The 19634-nt window shown below is 39.0% G+C and overlaps 1 protein-coding gene and 1 pseudogene across 2 annotated transcripts in view; both read left to right on the forward strand.

Annotated features, from left to right (window-relative positions):
- The window catches only part of LOC102833660, a 15900-nt pseudogene extending 14998 nt beyond the window's left edge, over positions 1-902 (forward strand).
- The window catches only part of LSAMP (limbic system-associated membrane protein), a 1036759-nt gene that overhangs the window by 558398 nt on the left and 458727 nt on the right, over positions 1-19634 (forward strand). The window lies entirely within an intron of this gene.

A 19634-nucleotide genomic window follows, 5' to 3' on the forward strand; every position in this document is an offset into this window, starting at 1 on the left:
TATTGAGTGCTATGGAGTCAGTTCTGACTCATAGCAACTTTCTATAGGGTTTCCAAGTAGTAGCTGGTGAGTTTGAACCACTGACCTTTTGGTTCAAACCTACCTTTCAGTCTAGTGCATTAACCCACAGCACCACACCAGAACTTATAAATATATGTGTGTGTTGTTAGGTGCCATCGAGTTTGTTCCAACTTTTAGTGACCCTATGTATACACACATGTTTATCCACCACTCATCCAGCCGTCTGTCAGTTTGTCATACTGTGGTGGCTTAAATATTGCTGTAATGGTAAAAGCTATGCTACCAGTATTTTAAATACTACAAGAGTCACCATTGGTGTATAACTTTCAGCAGAGCTTCCATATGAAGACAGATAAGAAGATGTGGAATACTTCTAAATGTAGGCTAATCACTGGATTATTAACCACACGTTTGTTGGTTCAAATCCACCTGGTGCTCCTTGGTAAACCTGTACAGGATTGCTTTCTGAAGGGACGTGCCTCCCTCATTGGACATCATTGCAAATCTGAGGAAGAAAGTAAATTTCTTCCACCTAAGCCACAGCATATCAATTATGGAGAAATTCCAATTTGGTTAAAAGTCTTCAGGAGAATCTAGATGAAATCATACATTCTCAATAGATCACCCCCCCTCCCCCAACTTGCCCTTCAAGTTCTATTTCACCTTGTTTTGGTAAAGTTACAGATTCAGCATTGGCTCAGAGGGTCAGGAGAAAAGTCAATTTCAGGCACTCTCTAACTGCATTTGGATTCTGCGATAATACGTAGACTTTTGTTTTGAATGATGTTGAATTCAGAGAGGTGAGAGAGCTTATTAAATTGAATGAAGTGAAAATTGTAGCCTGTGATGGTAAAAATACTGAATCCAATACTATTGAATGAATTTTTTTAAAAGGCTTTTTCTTGCTATCATCTGTTATTATTCATTGCTTTTTAAAGAGAAGTACAGAAGAGACTTTTAAAATTTATTACAGCAATGTCAAAATGTGTGCACTGTGCTATACTATCAATGAATCCCAGGAGAAAGAAGCCTATAACTCGGTTGGTTGGTTGGTTATGCCCTGGAGTTGGTTCTGACTCATAGAGACCCTGTATAGTGTTTCTGAGGCTGTAAATCTTTATGGGAGCAGAAAGCCTCATCTTTCCACCGTAGAATGGCTGGTAGTTTTGACCTACTGACCTTGAGGTTAGCAGCCCACCTTATAACAACTACATTAACAGAGCTCCTTAGCCTGTTATGTTACCTTTGTTATAAAACATGAGAAACTTAACTTTTTAAAGTGATAAATCAGAAGTCATTACTTTCATACAAACATTCTCTAATAGGCTGATTTTAAAACATAAACAAAAAAGAGAGAAAATAATATTAGAAATGGAAAACACATCCTAGGTAAAGAATTAATGTGATGATATTATCAGGAGGTTGGACATGGAAGAAACCAGAATCGCTTAAACCTTAGATCAGTAGGAATTATACAAAATGAAGCAGAAAGAGAAATAACATGTAAAAATAAATCAACCAGAGCATTCAAGATCTGAGTGAAACCACAAGATGGTAAAATCCTAGAACTAGTAGAAAGCAAAAAATACAAATAGTATATGAAGTGATAATGGTAAAAAATATACTAAATTAGTGAAAGACACAAACATCAGAGCCAAAAGACACATTATTTTATAAAGCAAAACACATTCATGCCTATATAAATACACACATTCAAGGGTAAATAAAAAAAGTATTGCTATTGAAGACTTCCAGCAAGATAGTGGACTAGGCAGAGGCACTACATGGACCCTCTACAACAAAGATACAAGAAACAAAATAAAACAGGCACAGATCAAAAGTCTGGCACCCTGAACTTCAGAAGAAATGTTAGAGAGGTGGATGGAGTGTTTGCTGGGAGGAGAGGCAGAATGGGAATGTCCAGAGAGGGAAACTGACTAATAAACAGCTGGACAGACGTGAATTGATAATCTTGTAAGCAGCTTTGGCATCAGAGGTAGGCTTGGCAGAGCAGATTTGAACAAGAAACAAGAAAGGTGTGATTTCATCTTTTTTCCAATGTTCCCTTGGTGACTAAAGGTGTGGCCAGCTCCCACATTTACACACCTATCATACTATGTTTTCTGAGAGTTCAGACCCACATAATTTGGAGCCATGCCAGTGTGAGCTGGGAGTTGACTGTGCCACTTTGGTGTGCTGCTTTGGTGCCTGGATGCAGGCAGACTTGACTCCAGACCTACAAAACCCACAGAGACACCAAACTAGCATTTAACCAGTCACCTTACACCCAGCTTCCCTAATAATAGGCACCCAAACCAGCTCCATCAAGGACCTCCATGAACTACTTCTGGATGGAGTGTCCTGAACACAGATAACACTGTCATTAAGAACTCTGTTGTCACATCCCTTCTACAACCATCTCATGAATTCCTTGAATTATACCAGAGACTTCTCTCCTTCAGGTCCAATAACTACGCAGTTTGTTTTTACAATTAGAACAACTCCACAATGCCCTAGAGACAACAATTTGTCTCATATGAAGTAACAAGAGAGAATGACTCAAAGATATGACCAAGATGCAGATACACAAACATTTCTGAGGGACAAAAGGTAATGGAACTAACTGAAAAAGAATTTAAAAAAAAAAAGATATTTTGGTACCTTCAATGTATCGACAAACAAAAAGATGAGGAAAGCAAGGAGAGCACATAAAAAAAAAAAAACTTTATAGAAGGATTCAGGAAAATACTACAAGAACAAACAGACAACATATATGCAAATGTGAAATAATACAAAAAACCTGCAATTAGAACTCTAGAAGATTAATACTAAGATTTCAGAAATGGATATTTCATTAAAAGGACAATGGAGAATATTCGAAACAATGGAAGCCCAGATTCCTGATTTTGAAGATAAATCTGTCAATTCTAATATGCTACAATGATTGGAATTCAGTACAGAAAGATATAATAAAAATCACAGAGATATTGTAAAAGAGTTTTTGGAAAAAATCTTCCCTAACGTCATGAAGGATGAGAAGATAGGCATACAAGAAGCTGAATGAACCCCAAACAGGATCAATCCCAAAAGAAAGTCACCAAGACATATCATAGTCAAACTTTCTAAAATGATAGACAAGAAAAAAACCCTAAGAGCAACTCAGGAAAAATGTAAAGTTACCTACAAAGGAAAACCAATTAGATGAATCTCTAATTTCTCAGGAGAAACCATGCAGGCAAGAAGGCAATGGGATGACATATACAAAAGCCTTAAAGGAAAAACGTACCAACCAGGAATCAAACCCAACAAAGATGTTCCTCAAATATAATTGTGCAATTAGAACTTTTCCCAATTAGCAGAAATTAAACAAATTTGTAATATTCTGACTAGCTTTACAAAAAATGCTAAACAATTTTCTTTGGACTGACAACCAAAGGTAGATAACAACTTGAGATTACCATACATGACAACACCATCCAGATTTCAATCCAGATATTGTTGTTGTTAAGTGACTTTGGGTCAGTTCCGACTCATAGCCATCCTGTAGCTGTAAATCTTCAGAGGAGCAGAGAGCCTTATCTTTCTCCCTCAGAGTGGCTGATAGATTCTGAATTGCTGACTTTATGGCTGGTAGTCCGGTACTAATTTTTACAGTATCAAAAAGGTCCCATCAATACCATGGTGTCTGAGGGAATAGCTGGGCCAGTTACATTGAAGACAGAGCGTTCAATTTAGGAGGTTGTGGCAACTGTTTTTTGGGGACTCCAAAGGATCAATCCATATCGATTTTCTTGAAGGACACAGGATGATTGCTGGAACTTATTAGCAAAAAGTTTTAAGAAAATTGAATACTACATTGGTGAGAAAAAGATCAGAAGAAATGCTCCAAGGAATTTTCTCACTACATAGTGACAATGCACCTGCTAATTTTTAGAAGGTAGCAGGGGTATTTGTGGGAAAATTCACTTGGAAAACCTTACCCCATCCACCCCACAGCCCTGATCTTTCTCCTTTAGACTTCATTTTGCTCTCAACACTCAAAGAGCATTTACAAGGAACACCATTAGAGTCCCTTGAGGATATCAAATGACATGATATAAATTGAAGAAGTTTTCAAATTCTTAGGGGTAAGCTTACAGAGAGGATACACTGCCTTCAGAAATACATAGACCTAGATGGAGAATATGTCAAGAAACAGAATTTTATATTTTGATATTTTAATATACAAAAGTAAGGCTAGAAAGTCAATAATATTGCTAGAAATCATAAAAAGCTTTAGAAAAGAAAAAAAAAAAGGGGGGGGGACTAGCAGTAATGAAATGAATTCCATCTCATTGCCTTATTTTCCCTTATTTCATGATTTAGTTTTACAATGGAGAGCACAGTGACACCATACAAGAAGCACTAGACTATGAACCACAAGATCTGAACTTCAAGCCTGCCAGACACTAGGCAATAGAAAGATGAGGCTTTTTACTCCTGTAAAGATTTAAAGCACTGAAAACTCTAAACCTGGTTGCTTTGAGTGAGAACCAACTTGACAGCATTTAACAACAAAAATTATATGTGTTACAACAAGTTCATGAATATATTCTTACAAAAAAACATAGATACACTTTAAGCTCTTTTGACCGTAATATCTAGTCCCAGTTTTCACCTCAAGAATGTTGTCAACAGTTTCACAAAGTAATAAGAAGAACGAGTAATTTAGTATTCAAGTTGGAATAATATTCCTTGAAATCTTCCTATGACATCATGCTGCCTTAATATTAGTAAAGATTATTACATTGAAAAAATATTCGTTTAACATGTTCTGTTTGCTTCGAGGGTAATGATGATTCAGTGACATAATCCTCCCCTTTCATGCATAAGATATAGATTCTATTTGTGGTCAAGGTACCTTGTGCATAACCCCCACCCATTTGTCAGTGGAAGTTTATGTGCTGCTGTGATGGTGAAGGCTTGGCAATCTATTTCAGAAAATCAGTGAATGAAAACCCTGTGGGCCAAAATGGACTAATTTATAACCGATCCTGGAAATGATGTGGGGCTGAGCAATATTTTATTCCATTGTCATGGGGTTGCTAACTCAATAGAAGCTGACAACAATAACTGCATCTGCCTTCTAGATGCGAGAGAAAGCAGTGAATTATTTTATCTATTATTTTTTAATGTACCGCAATGGACTCCTAGTGTGGCTCTATAGGTTTAGTTCTGGACTACAAATGACAAAGTCGGAATTTCAAAGCCACCAGCTGCTCCTCGGAAATCCTATACTTCACTGTGTGTCAGAACTGACTCGACAGCACTTTACTTAATGGAACCTAAGGAGTCCTGGTGTGGTGCTGTAGGATAAGCAGTGGAACACAAGGTAGATTTGAACTGCAAGGTCGGCAGTTCATACTCACCAGTGGCTCCTCAGAAACCCTATGCAGGGTTACTATGAGTCGGAACTGCCTCAATGACACTTAGCAACAATGGAACCTATATTCTATGTAAGAAGAGTGTAAATAAAATGTATACATAGAAAAAAATACATAGTATTTCAGATGATGATAATGGTATGGAGGAAGAGAAGGAAAGATGAGAAGAGGTATTGAAGGTGGAGAGCATGTATTTGTAATTTATAATAGAGAATAGCGAAATTCTCTCTGCTACAATGGCCTTTGAGCAAAGTCCTAAGGAAGATGAAGAAGTAACAATGTTTCTCACCAAATCAAATTGGGCTGGATCACAAAAACACAGAGACTCTGCATGGAGGATAATCAAGGCCTGGCCATGGCAGACTGCTCCTTCCACTCCCTGAAAAATAGTATCTATGTAGTTTATCATAGTTAATTGCATCACTTTTGTTTTCACTCAACCTCCATTATCTTAGTTATGTATGTTGAACAAGCTTTAAAGAGACCTAGATTCAAATCCCACCCTGCTAATTTCTATTTATGTAATTAATTCAGAAGAGTTTCTCTTTTTTATTTTCAATATAGAAATATTAATATTTAAAAGTCTCTGTGAAAATTACAAACTCTACTGATAATTTCCATACACCTGTAGGATCAGCATTGAATGGGTAATCAATCACCAGGTCAGCAGTTCAAACCCAATAGCTGCTCCTCAGAAACCCTATACAGGGTCGCTATAAATCTGAACCAAATTGATGGTACTTAAGAACAACTCCTCACTTACCAACTATTGCATTACCTCACAATTTATGTTTACGACAGTAATAAAAAAATCTACAACCCAACTATTATATGTGTTAATGACATTTATCTGGCAGTAGCGAATGCCAAGGTGGGAGGTGAGAGTAATGCTGATTATAATGGTTGAAGTTTTGAATCAACTTGGCTGGGCCATGGTTCTCAGTGTTTTTGGCAGTTATGCAGTGATGTGATTTGGCAGTTATATAATGCTGTAATCTGAGAGGAATGTAGTGATGTATTCATCCTCTGTTTTATAATGTGGCCGTCTTCCATTTTCGTATAATGCTGCTTTTCAGATAACAACCTGGTGTTTAGAACCTAACCATGTTTGTAAGTGAATAGTGGGTGTATGATAAGTTGATTAAGTGTTCAGGCCCTCTCCTACTCTGATTCCATTCTCTACCTTATATTTCACCGGAAACTTCACACTTAGCAATTTCATGTCTCCTAATATATTCATAGGAGTTCTGGTGTGGTGCTGTGGGTTAATGCGCCAGACTGCAAAGCCTTTTGAACTGCAAGGCCGGCAGTTCAAGCTCACCAGCTGCTCCTCAGAAACCCTATACAGGGTCGCTATGGGTCAGAATTGACTCGACGGCACCTAACAACAACAACAATATATTCATAAGAAGCTCTGCTGGACCAATAAATAACGTTCTTATCAATGGAGAAAAGATTGAAGTTGGCAAGGACTTCATTCTTCTTGGATCAACTATCAACACTCATGGAAGCAGCAGTCAAGAGATCAAATGACATATTGCATTAAGCAAACCTGCTGCACAAGACCTTTTTAAATTGTTGAAGAGCAAAGATGTCAGCTTGAGGACTAAGGTGCACCTGACCCAAGCCATGGTATGTTCAATAACCTCATATGCATACGAAAGCTGGAAAATGAATAAGGAAGACCATAGAAGAATTGATGCATTTGAATTATGGTGTTGGAGGAGAATATTGAAAGCACCATGCGCTGCCAAAAGAACCAGCAGATCTGTGTTGGAAGAAGTGCAGCCAGAGTGCTCCTTGGATGCCAGGATAGCCAAATTTCATCTCTCCACTTCAGACATATTGTCAGGAGGGACCAATTGCTGGAGAAAGGTATCATGTTTGGTAAGGTGGAGGGTCAGAGACAAAGAGGAAGACAACCAGTGAGATGGATTGGCAAAGTGGCAGCATCAATGAGCTCAAGCGTGGCAACAATTGTGAAGTTGGCCTAAGTCCAAGCAGTGTTTTGTTCTGTTGTATATATGGTCGCTGTGAGTTGGTACCGACTTGTTGACACCTAACAACAGCCACAATATATTCACGGAGTCCTGGTGTGGCATTATGCCACACTGCAAAGCTGTTTGAACTGCAAGGTTGGTGATTCAAGCTCACCAGCTCTTCCTCAGAAACCCTATACAGGGTTGCAGTGGGTCTGAACTTACTTGATGGCAGTTAACAACAACAACAACAACACTATATTCATGCATACTAAAAAGTATGATTCAATTATTAAAAATTTATTGTATTTTATTCTTTGTTGCAGTTGGTGGTTTATTTTTTTATTTTTTATTTTTATTTTGCTATCTCCCATACCACAGGACCTTGATTATTGTAAGCATTAAAATTTTAAAATGAGATTTACAAAAATAAGCATTCCCTATATTTTAAGAATTTCATCTCTCAGAGTTTGAACCTAACTATTGAAAAGAAGAAGACCCCCAACAAAATGGATTGGCCAAGTGGCAGCATCGATGGACTCAAGCGTGGCAACAATAGTGAGGTTGGCCCAGAATCGGGCAGTGTTTCATTCTGCTGTGCATAAGGTCACTGTGGGTCGGTATTGCCTCTATGGCACCTAACAACAACAACAACAAATTCATTAAAAATTTTAATTGCCATACAGGCAATTACAACTTATGGCAACCTCATGTGTATCTGGGTAGAACTGCACTCCATAGGTTTGCAATGGCTGATTTTTCAGAAGTGCATCTCCAGACTTTTTTTTAAAGCACCTCTGGTTACTTGTTTGCATCTCCCAGGGATTTCAACAATTTATTAGTCCTTATACCTGTAGAAAAAGATTCAGACCTTGACTTGCAATATGAAAGGATTTTTATTAGCAAAATATTGAATGAATGATGCAGAAAGCATCAAAAGAAGATAGAAGGAATATACAGAGCTACTGTACAAACAAGAATTGGTCAATGTTCAACCATTTTAAGAGGTACCGTATTTTCAAGAACTGGATGGAATTAAAGGAAAAAGCCCTGAAGCTGTTTTAAAAAACAAGACTCCAGGAATTGATAGAATACCAAATTAAATGTTTCAACAAACTGAAGCAGTGCTGGAAGCACATGCTTGTCTAATCCAAGACATTTGAAGGACAGCTATCTAGCCAACCAACTGGAAGAGATCCACCTTTGTGCTCATTCCAAAGTTTGGAGACCCAACAAAATGGGGAAATCAGTAAACAATATCATTAATATCACATGTAAGTAACATTTGCTGAAGATAATTAAAAAATGGTTGCAGAAGCATATCAAAAGGATGCTTCCAGAAAATTTAAGTCAAATGCAGAAGAGGACATGGAATAAGGAATATCATTCCTGACATCAGATAGATCTTTGCTGAAAGCAAAGAATACTAGAAAGATGTTGTTAGGTGCCGTCTAGTCAGTTTTGATTCATAGAGTCTGTATGCCCTAGAGAACATAACAATGCCTGGTCCTATGCCATTCTCACAATTGTTCTTACATTTGAGCCCATTGTTGCTGCCACTGTGTCAGTCAATCTGATTGAAGGCCTTTCCCTTTTTTTCTCACACTCAGCAAAAGATGTTAACTTGTGTTTTTATTAACTATGCAAAGGTATTGAACTATGTGAATCATGATAAACTATGTATAACATTGTGGATAATGGGTGTTTCAGAACACTTACCTGTACTCATGAGGAACCAGTAAATAGGAAGGATGGCTGTTGTTCAAACAGAAAAAAAAGGAATATGGCATGGATTAAATTCAGAAGAAGTGTGTGCCAGGGTTGCATTCTTTCACCATATGTATTCAATCTGTATGCTGAACTATTAATCAGAGAAGCTGGACTATATGAAGAAGAACTCTACATCAGGACTGAAAGAAGAATCTTTAGCAAACTGTGATAAAATGAAGAAGACTTGAAGCACTTGCTGATGGAGACTAAAATCTATAGCTTTTAGTATGGATTACAACTCACTGTAACCAAAACAAAAATCTCCATAGCTGAAGCAATCAACAGCATCATGATTAACAGAAAAGTACTGAAGTTGTCAAGAATTTTATTTGACTTGGACCCACAATCAACGCTCATGAAAGCAGTCACAAAAGCAACCTATTTGCATTTGGCAAATCTGCTTTAAAGTGTTAAACCTCTTTAATGTGTTAAAGAGCAAAAATGTCATGTTGAGGACTAAGGTGTGCCTGACTCAAGCCATGGTATTTTCAGTAGCCTCATATGCATGTGAAAGTTGGACAGTGAATTAGAAAACCCATAAAAGAATTGATGCATTAAATTATGGTGTTGGTGAAAAAAATTGAATGTTCCATGAATGGCTAGAAGAACAAAATCTGTTTTGTAGGGACATGCTATCAGAGGGGACCAGTTCTTGGAGAATGACATCATGCTTGGTAAAGTAGTGGATCCGTGAAAGAGAGGAAGACCCCCCAATGACATGGATTGACACAATGGCTGCAACTTTGGGTTCAAGCATAAGAACAGTTGTGAGGATGGTACAAGACTGGGCAGTGTTTCTGTTGTACATAGGGTCACTATGAGTTGGGGCCATCTCAACAGCAACTAATAGCAACAATAGGATTTCCTTACCAATTAAAACATCATTGCTTTGTTTATTTCTTTAAAGACAATTTGATGTGTTTGTGTGTTTTTAAAACTTTATAATTTGATTTGAGATGAAATAGATGGGGGTGGAATTCACAATCAGTCTTTACTTTTCTACTGTTACAAATGCTAGGAAAGAAGTGTATTGCTGCAAAGATTCAGGTAAGAATAATGAGGAAAGTAAAGGAGCCTGTTGACACAGTGGTTAAGAGCTTGGTTGCCAACTGAACGATGGGCAGAAAAATAAATATTTTTCCTAGTCTCTAACCTCACCCACTTCCCTCTAGTTGATTCCATTTCAGTAGGATCCAATGGGACAGAGTAGAACTTCCCCATAGAGTTCCATAACTGTGTGTCTTTACAGTAGCAGACCATCATATCTTTCTCCCAAGCAATGGTTGGTGGGCTCATACTGTTGACCTTTTGGTTAGCAGCTGAGTGCTTTAATCACTGCATTGCCAGGGATCCTTCTAAGACCCATAGTGTGTGATTCTTGGCAGCATTTTCTGCCTGAAGGCACTACTAAGTGACTTCAATCAAAGAATGGCTGTGCTCAGGGACTAAGGGACTCAGAGAACTCCCAGTTGTCCTAAGCCAGCCACTGCTCCATGCTGTATGCTCAACTGGGCCACTGAGGGTTCCTTACTAACCTTCAGGTGATTCTCACAGGTACCCACATGTCAGGGTAAAGGGACCTTTCATCAGAGAGGATTTAGATGTTTATTTGTTTACTTTTTATCATCTAAAGCTGAGATACACCCAAGTTAACCAATGACAACCCAGACAACCTAGTTAAAAAGACTCATTTACTTATGTTTGACTATTTCTATGTGTAAGACATTTAGGATATCCCAGCTGAGATTTGAATGACAACTCCTATGTTAAAAGGCACCAGCTCTGCCTGATGACATTAAAAGAATCATCCCATTGACTCCTCAGATGGCACTGTGCTGAACCTTTGCCAGGAGTTCATTGTGGGAAATCCTGGAGGAAGAAGCAAGATAACTCAGAAAACTAGAACAAAGTTGATAATCCTTTTAATCTTCAGAATTCTCAGGAGCCAGATCTCTTCTCCCACAAGTATTCCTTTTTGATAGACAAAATACCAAGGGAGGTACAAAGTAAGAAGAGCTGCAAGAAACACATCACTTCCTAATTATGTTTTACTTGCTTTTAATGTCTTCAAACACATGAGTGTCTGGAGAGAGCTGGGCAAGGAAAAGATTTGTCCCTCTTCAGATGCCTTGTCTCTGGAGGATACTAACTTCCAGCAAAAACTCATTTCCCACTCTGATCCACCATGAAGTAAAATATGGTTGTTTTTTTTGTTTTATATTTTAACAATTAAAACCTACATAATCTGAAGATTTGAAACATAAGCTAGCTGGATTCTCATTGCTTGTTTGGACATACAAACTTCATCTCTGGACACTTACCATATAGAATTTTGCAGGTACATTCACCTTTAAGGAATCCTGGTGTGACACTGTAGGTTAATGCATAAGACTACAAAGCAATTTGATCTTCGAGGTCAGCGGTTCAAACTCACCATTTGCTCCTCAAAACTGACTTGACAGCACTTAACAACAACAACAATTCACCTTTAAGTTCATGTCTGTTTTCAATTAAATAGAAAATGTGCCGTAGCACTTTATATATCCTAGGTATCTGGCATTGTTTCCATCATATAGCTGGCTTAGATCCGATGTTTGTTGATAATGATGAAAACCAAACAAAAACCTTTTACTAATTTATAAACACTATTCATCTGTTTAGTTTGTTTTTCCTAGTAGGTAAGAGGGCATAGCTTCTAGCATCACAGGAACACACAAACCACCTCAGTACAAGAAACGAATGGTAGCCCAACTCTGTCAACCCTATACAGCACTTTTACGACTGTGAATCTTTACCATAGTTGACAGCCTCATCTTTCTCCTGTAGAATGGCTACTGGGTTTGAACAATCAACCTAGTAGTTAGCAACCCAACGCCTAATACAGAGTCTCACCAAGGCTCCTATTTAGGAGCTCTGGTAGCATAGTGGTTACAAATTGGGCTGCGAACCTTAAGGTCTTAAGGTTCAGGACTACCAGCCGCTCCGCGGGAGAAAGATGAGGCTTTCTGCTCCCGTAAAGATTTACAGCCTTGGAAACCCTGTACAGGGTCGCTATGGGTCAGAACAGACTCGACGGCACTTAACAATAACAAATAACAGTTTTGTTTTTTTTTTATTAAAAAAAATGTTAAAGATCCAATCAAAACTGTGACTTCTGAGGAGATCTGCTTAGCCAATTAAATTCAAAGCTGAAAGGTCAGCTCAGAAGGGATCACGTGATAGAGTTTTCAGGAAGAACACAGGGTGATCACAGGAGTTCATGAGGAAGAAGATTTAAGAAAATTGAATGCTGCCGTAATGAGAAAAAGGCCAGGCAAATTGCACCAATGTTTTTTTTTTTTTAACTACAACTTTGTACCTGCTCAATCTTTAACAATACCAAGTATTGTCCTATAATAATTTCCTTAGGAAATGTTATACTATCCACCTTACCCCCATCTACCATACACCGTTGATCTTACCCTTCAGACTTTATTTTGTTTCCAAAACTCAACAAATATTTGAAAGGAACGCAATTTGAATCCCTTGAGGATGCGCAAATAGCCATTTTGACATGATGTAAGTTAAAAAATGCAATTAGAGGTGGAAAAAAAGCCTTCAGAAGTATGTAGGACAGTATGGAGGATATGCTGAGAAGCAATATCTTCATTTTTTTTTTTTTAAATAAAGATTTCTGTGATTTTATAACAATAAGTTATGACTTAGCCTTGTATAATAATGACACTGTCTGTATAATGAAGACATATCTGGGTTAGTCAGATCAGTTTACCTGTCTGACTCATAGTTTAGCTATTGGTCTTGTTCTAAAATGAACTTCAGTCTAAAGTAGTTCAACATGCATATTGGTCACTTCAGAGACTGGGTAGAAGTGTAGGTGACCTATCTTTATTCTTCCACACTAATAGAAAGATATGGCTTCATGCCTTTAGTCTAGCCAAGTAGATCATCTTTGTGTTGACATACAGAGCATCGCAAAAACAAAGAGGACTCGAACATCAATAATCATGAAGATGGCACTGGGGTAGGGAAGTTTTCATTCTGCGTAACTGGATTGACACTGTGTTAGCCTCAGTGGGCTCAAGCATAACAACAATTGGGAGGATGGCGCAGGACCAAGCAGTGCTTCATTCTGTTGTGCATCCGGTTGATATCAGTCAGATCCAACTTGACGACACCTAACAACAACAAAAACGAGTCCTAGTTGATATGATGATTTCTAACAACAACAGCAAATACTGTTATTACATGGTAATTTCACCCTCTGCCTCCCGTCCACATTCTTCTTTGTGGCAGGCATCTATTTCAGGAGTAAAAAGCAAACAAACAATCCCATCAAATCAAATCAGTATAGAAATGAGGCTAGCACACCAGTGTCTTTATAATGATTGAATAAAAGGTTTTGTTTTATAATGGCCATGCTTCCATGCTCAATATAACTGCAGCCTTAGTAGTCCTGTTAAATCAAAGATCTATGAAAACCAAAATAAAGCTCTTTTGCATTGCTTTTACTCATCCTTCAACTGCAAACTCTTTGAAAATAGTAATGATGTAAAATCAGGCAGAATTTCAGAACCTTCATGGAATTTGCAACCTTAGCTTGAAAAATCCTCTCTTGACATACAAGCTAAGCAGATTTGCTGTATGAGGGATTTAAAAAGGAAGCATATGAATTCACTGTCACTTTTCTCCACTCTCCTTACTTCTTCCACACACATTTGAAGAATGACAGATATGACTGATCCTGAAATAGGTCCCAGGGTGAGCCAGAACTAGGAAGTCTGGCCTGCAATGAGCTCCAAAGAGCCCTATTAAACTTCTTGTGATACGGAGGCTCTGCTCAAAGCAGTCTTTCATTATTATTATTTTTTTCTTTTCTTGATTTTATTTAATTTTGTGTGTGTGTGAAGTAGAGCACTATCTTCCAAAGGTGGAAGCAGGCGCCCCCCTTCAACTGTGACTTCTAATGAAAGTTACCTGTGTCATTCCAGATAGGTTCCTCAAGTCATCAGATCCACCTCTACATTTTTAACTACCAAATGAACTACCACAATTTATATACATCTCTTATAGGAACTATTGCAACTCATTCTATTTGTTTCTCACTTTGGCTTCAGACCACCACTATTATTTCTGCATCCCCAGTACTTAGCAACAAAAAAACAAAACCACATCCATCCAGTGGAGTACCTGGCAAATAGCACATGGACCAGAAATTTACAGCAACCTTCCTCAGTCTTGAATTTTATTCAAATGACTTTCACGTACATTATGTCATTTCATCTCACATCTTGATACCAGGCGAGCTCTGAGCATCTGAGATGCAGACTGAAGTACAATGGTGTTCCTCACCTGGAGAATTTCCTTTTGGAGTACTGGTGTGGCATTGCAGGATAATGCACTAGACAGTCAGGTTGGTTTGAACCACAAAGTCGGTGGTTCCAACCTACCAGTTGTTCCTCAGAAATCCTATACAGGCTCGCTATTAGTTGAACTGACTTGACGGCATTTAACAAGAACAACAACAATTTTTTGGTGTTGTTTTTCTTGTTGGTTGCCCTCAAGTGAGCCCCTTACTTATGGCACTCCTATACACAACAGAATGAAGCATTGCTTGGTCATCTGTCGTCTTCACAATTGTTGATATGCAAAAGTCCATTATGGCAGGCACGGTGTCCTTTGAATGTCTTTTAACCAAAGGGGCTCATCTTTCAGCACTATATTGGAGAGTGTTCTATTGTGAGCTATAAGGTTTTGATTGGTTCATTTTTATAATGATAGAAGTTGAGTGTCAAAGTAGAGAGCTATGAAAGTGTTATGCTACAGGCTTTAAAAACAGAAAGGAGCCATGAGCCAAGAGATACCTCTAGAACAGGGGTGGGAACATCTGGCCCATGGGCCATATAATGCCCATGAAATCATTTGGTCTTGCTCTGCCAAGGCAACTGAAGTTCCAGTCACCATATTGTTGTTGTTGTTGTTGTTAAGTTCCATCGAGTTGGTTCTGACTCATTGTGACCATATATAGGTTTTCCTACGAGCGAAGGGTGAGTTTGAACCCCCGACCCTGAGGTTCAAACTGACCTTGTAGATGAGTACTTATCCTATAGCACCACATGGTGAGTTAATTCAATGTTTGACAATACATAGCAAGTTAACTTTTAATTTGAAAATATTACATAGCCCGCAAATGATGTTGTAAACTTTGCCAGAAAAAAGACGTTCCCGACCCCTGCAATGGGAGTCCTTGTGTGGCAGTGTAGGATAAAGCACTGGACTACAAGGTCAGCTTGAACCACAAGGTTAGCATTTCAAACCCACCAGCTGCTCCTCAAAAACCCTATACAGAGTTGTTATTCATTAGAGTCAACTCAACAGCACTTAAGTATAACAACAACAACCTCTGCTCTAGAAGCAGGAAAAAACAAGGAAACAGATCCTCCCCTAGAGCTTCCAGAAAGAACACAGCACAGCTGACACCTTAATTTTAGTCCAGTGAGACCCATTTCTTTATTTCTGACCCTCAAAACCAAAAAGCAGTATATTTGTGCTGTTTGACACACCAAATTTGTAGTACTTACTTTCCATTAGGAAAATAAAACAATGTCCAAAATGAATAATTAAGTACATAGGACAGAAATATAAATTTACCACTTGTCATCTAATTCAAAGCCTCTCCAATCCATCCATCACCTTTTTGTTTGAATTGTCTTTTGAAATAAATGTTTTTCAGTACCTGTTACATAAAACAGTTGAATGAACCTCCATTGCCTATTGAATGAAGTACTATACGTTAGCCTGATAGCCATCCTTTCCATGAATGTTTTATAATCTGAAAAATCCAGCCGTGGTTCTCATTATACTTATTTATATTTCACTGATGTGTTTAACTCATATCAAACTAATTGCCAGTTCCTAAAAAAACTCACTAAGTTTACCATCTTTAAACTTTATCAAAAGGTATTTTTCAGCCTAGAATTCCTTTGCACCCCTTCAATATTCAAGTCCATTATACTCATCCCTGAGGCCCATCTTTGATGAAGATCAAAGACCACAGCCTTCGGTATGGATTGCATCTCAATGTAAAGAAATGAAAAATCTTCACCACTATTCTTATTAACGGAGAAAAGATTGAAGTTGTCAAGGACTTCATTCTTCTTGGATCAACTATCAACACTCATGGAAGCAGCAATCCAGAAATCAAACGACGTATTGCATTAGGCAAATCTGCTGCACAAAACCATTTTAAAGTATTGAAGAGCAAGGATGTCAGCTTGAGGACTAAGGTGCGCCTGACCCAAGCCATGGTATTTTCAATAACCTTATATGCATGCGAAAGCTGAACAGTGAATAAAGAAGGCCATAGAAGAATTGATGCTTTCGAGTTATGGTGTTAGAGGAGACTACTGAAAGTGCCATGGGCTGCCAAAAGAACAAACAGATCTGTGCTGGAAGAAGTGCAGCAAGAGTGCTCCTTGGAGGCCAGGATGGCCAAATTTCGTCTCTCATATTTTGGATATATTGTCAGGAGGGACCAGTCACTGGAGAAGGTAAGGTGTTTGGTAAGGTGGAGGGTCAGAAAAAAAGAGGAAGACCCCTCAACGAATTGGATTGACCAGGTGGCAGCATCAATGGACTCAAGAGTGGCAGCAATAGTAAGGTTGGCCCAGGATCGGGCAGTGTTTCGTTCTGCTATGCCTAGGGTCGCTATGAGTCAGTACCAACTCCATGGCACCTAACAACAAAAACAAGGCCCACGCACCATACCACACGTTTGTTTGAACCTTAAGACAGGTGGTTCAAACTCATCATTCACTCTTCGGAAACCCTATACATGATCTCCATGAGTTGAAATCAAATCAGTAAGAGGGGAATCAAATAACAGGTATCTAAAATGTTTCTTTTTTTTTTGAGTTTTTTGGGTTTTTTTTAAGTTTTTATTGTGACTTGAGTGATAGTTTACCTGGGAGAACATCAGCATTACATTCATCCTGTGGTATATTGTTTCACTGCCATGGTTACAATCCCCTCCATGCATCAACAACCAACCAAAGGGTATACCCTGCAAGCCTGCCTTCCAGTTGTCAGCACACAGTCCTTCTCCCTTTCTGGGTATAAAGTCCCCAGCTGCTCCTTCTCTCCACGTCATTGTCTCTGCCTCCATCTCTGGTGTCACTGCTTCTCTGTGTAGGGTCCCGCACTCTGCTCTTCTCCCTTGATGGTCCCAGAGACCTCCGCTCCTGGACTGCAAAGTCAATCACTCCCTCCTTTTGCTACAAAACATCTACCTTTACATTTCCAAACCCACAGTCAGCGCTGATAACAATTATTCACTATTGTACCACAAGATACCTAGCCCCATCTCCTGTCTTCAGCCCCGCCCAGACAGATTGGCTACTACTCAGTAGAGATTCTACCTTCCTCAGGGCCCTCTGGATCTAGGCTCCCTCATGAAAGCTTGTAAGCTAGTCACTTCTTGCCTTTGTAGCCCCCCATTTGGGGTAGCCAATGTCCAAGTTGCCCGTCCCTGTCTACTCTGTGTATGGAGGGGGTGGGAATGATCCTCGATGTAAAGATTTATTCCCTCTTTTGAGCTACTGACTCCATAGGTGTAGGTCAAGTTCATCAAATTGTACCAGATTACTCTTTTTTCCTCTTCTTTCTTCTAGTTGAGCTCTGTTCCTCCAGCCATTGAAGCCAGGTCAAGTGGGTATTAAATGCAAGTGTGGGTGTTCTTATGCATATGCCCTCTCTTTTTATCAGCTGATGTTTCAGTCTCCACTCTAGTCCTCTGTGGCTGTGTCACTGACTCTGGGCCCAAGAGTCCCCAGGTCTTGCCACACTGCTGGCCAACCAGGTCTCCACCCAGGTTTATAGGAGTCTATTGAACGTTGTAGGGCTTAGCTCACAGCTTCATTGCTGTTTATCTCTCATTTTCCCTTATTGGTGACGAATGTGGTCACCAATCAGAGTGCATGTCTGCTTGTGTATTCCCATTGGGTCTTAGTCTTAGAAAGGGGTTAGCCCTGAGGAGACCCAACCATTTGCCTTGATGTCTCCTGGACGAGCATCTTGCTTGTTCTTGTAGTAATCCATTGGACTGTCCTTATTGTTTTGTATTTTTCCTGTCATGCTTTCTTTCAAGAAATATCTTCTGTTCTTCTAGCCACTCCAGGCTGGGAACATTTGTTTTTGTTATTTTTTGGGGGGAGTGTGTGCATAAAAACACTCAGGAATATATAATATATAATCATTTAAAAAATCAAAGGGCACATACTGTGAGCCTGCCTCCTGGCCACCAGCACCTGGCCGCTAGCACCTAGCCTTTCTCTTTTCATGTGTCTATAGTCCTCAGCTGCTCTATTTCTCCATGCCTTCTTCACTGTGTCCATCTCTGATGTAACTATTTCTTTGGATAGGATCCCACATTGCGTTCGTGCTCTATCCCTGGATGGTCATAGGGTCTTCTGTTCCTGGAGTGTAAGGTTAACTACTTCCCTCTTTTTGTTACAGAACTTCTACTTTTTCAGTTGTGACAGTTGCCATTAGTCATGATAACAATTACTCACTATTGATTTGTAAGAATCTTATCCCCATCTCGTTTCACCAGACTCATGTAGACAAGATGAATACTGTTCAGTGGGGTTCCTCCTCACACTCTGAAACTAAACACCCTCTTGAAAACTTGTAAGCCATGCCTCTATAGCCCCTCACATTTTAGGTAGCCAATGTCTAAGTTGCCTGTCTCTATCAACCCTGTATACAGAGGGGATAGGATTGATCGTTAATATGGAGACTCCTTCCCTCTCAGTTGGTATTTTGAGTTACTACATCCATAAGTATAGGTCAATCTCATTAAATTGTAGTAATTTATACTTGTTTCTTTTATCACTTTTTTTTTTAAAATCTCCCTCTAGTTGAGTTCTGATCATCAAGCCATCGAAGTTAGGTTGAATGGGTACTGTCTACAAGTTTGGGCATTTGTGTGCATCTTGCTTCACTTTATATCAGCTGGATGCTTCACTCTCAGCTCTAGCCCTCTGTGACTATGTCCTTGTGCATGGGCTTAGGAGTCCCCAGGTCTCTCTTGTGATTATTTTTTTTTCTCTTTCTGAGTTTCTAATTAGAATATGTATTATCTGTTTGTATATCTTGGAATCTTAGTGTGGCAGTGTAGGATAAGCACTGGTAGTATAGCGTGGTGTAGGATAAACCTTCCACAAATTCGGCATAGTCACCCAAACTCAACCTGGCATGCCTGTGATTATGCTGGCAGCCAGAAGTGGTCAAGAAGTTCTTGCTGCAAGCTCTCCTATCTGTCCCAGGGAAGTGGGAAAGAAGGCTAGAGTAATTGCATTGGGGAGACATGTCTTTTAAGTTCTCATTTTCTGATACCTCCCCAAAGGAAAGGTGTTGAAACTGAAAGATGATCCCTGTTTGAAAC

The sequence above is a fragment of the Chrysochloris asiatica genome, unplaced genomic scaffold, assembly GCF_000296735.1.
Source record: "Chrysochloris asiatica unplaced genomic scaffold, ChrAsi1.0 scaffold00061, whole genome shotgun sequence".
NCBI classification, from domain to species: domain Eukaryota; kingdom Metazoa; phylum Chordata; class Mammalia; order Afrosoricida; family Chrysochloridae; genus Chrysochloris; species Chrysochloris asiatica.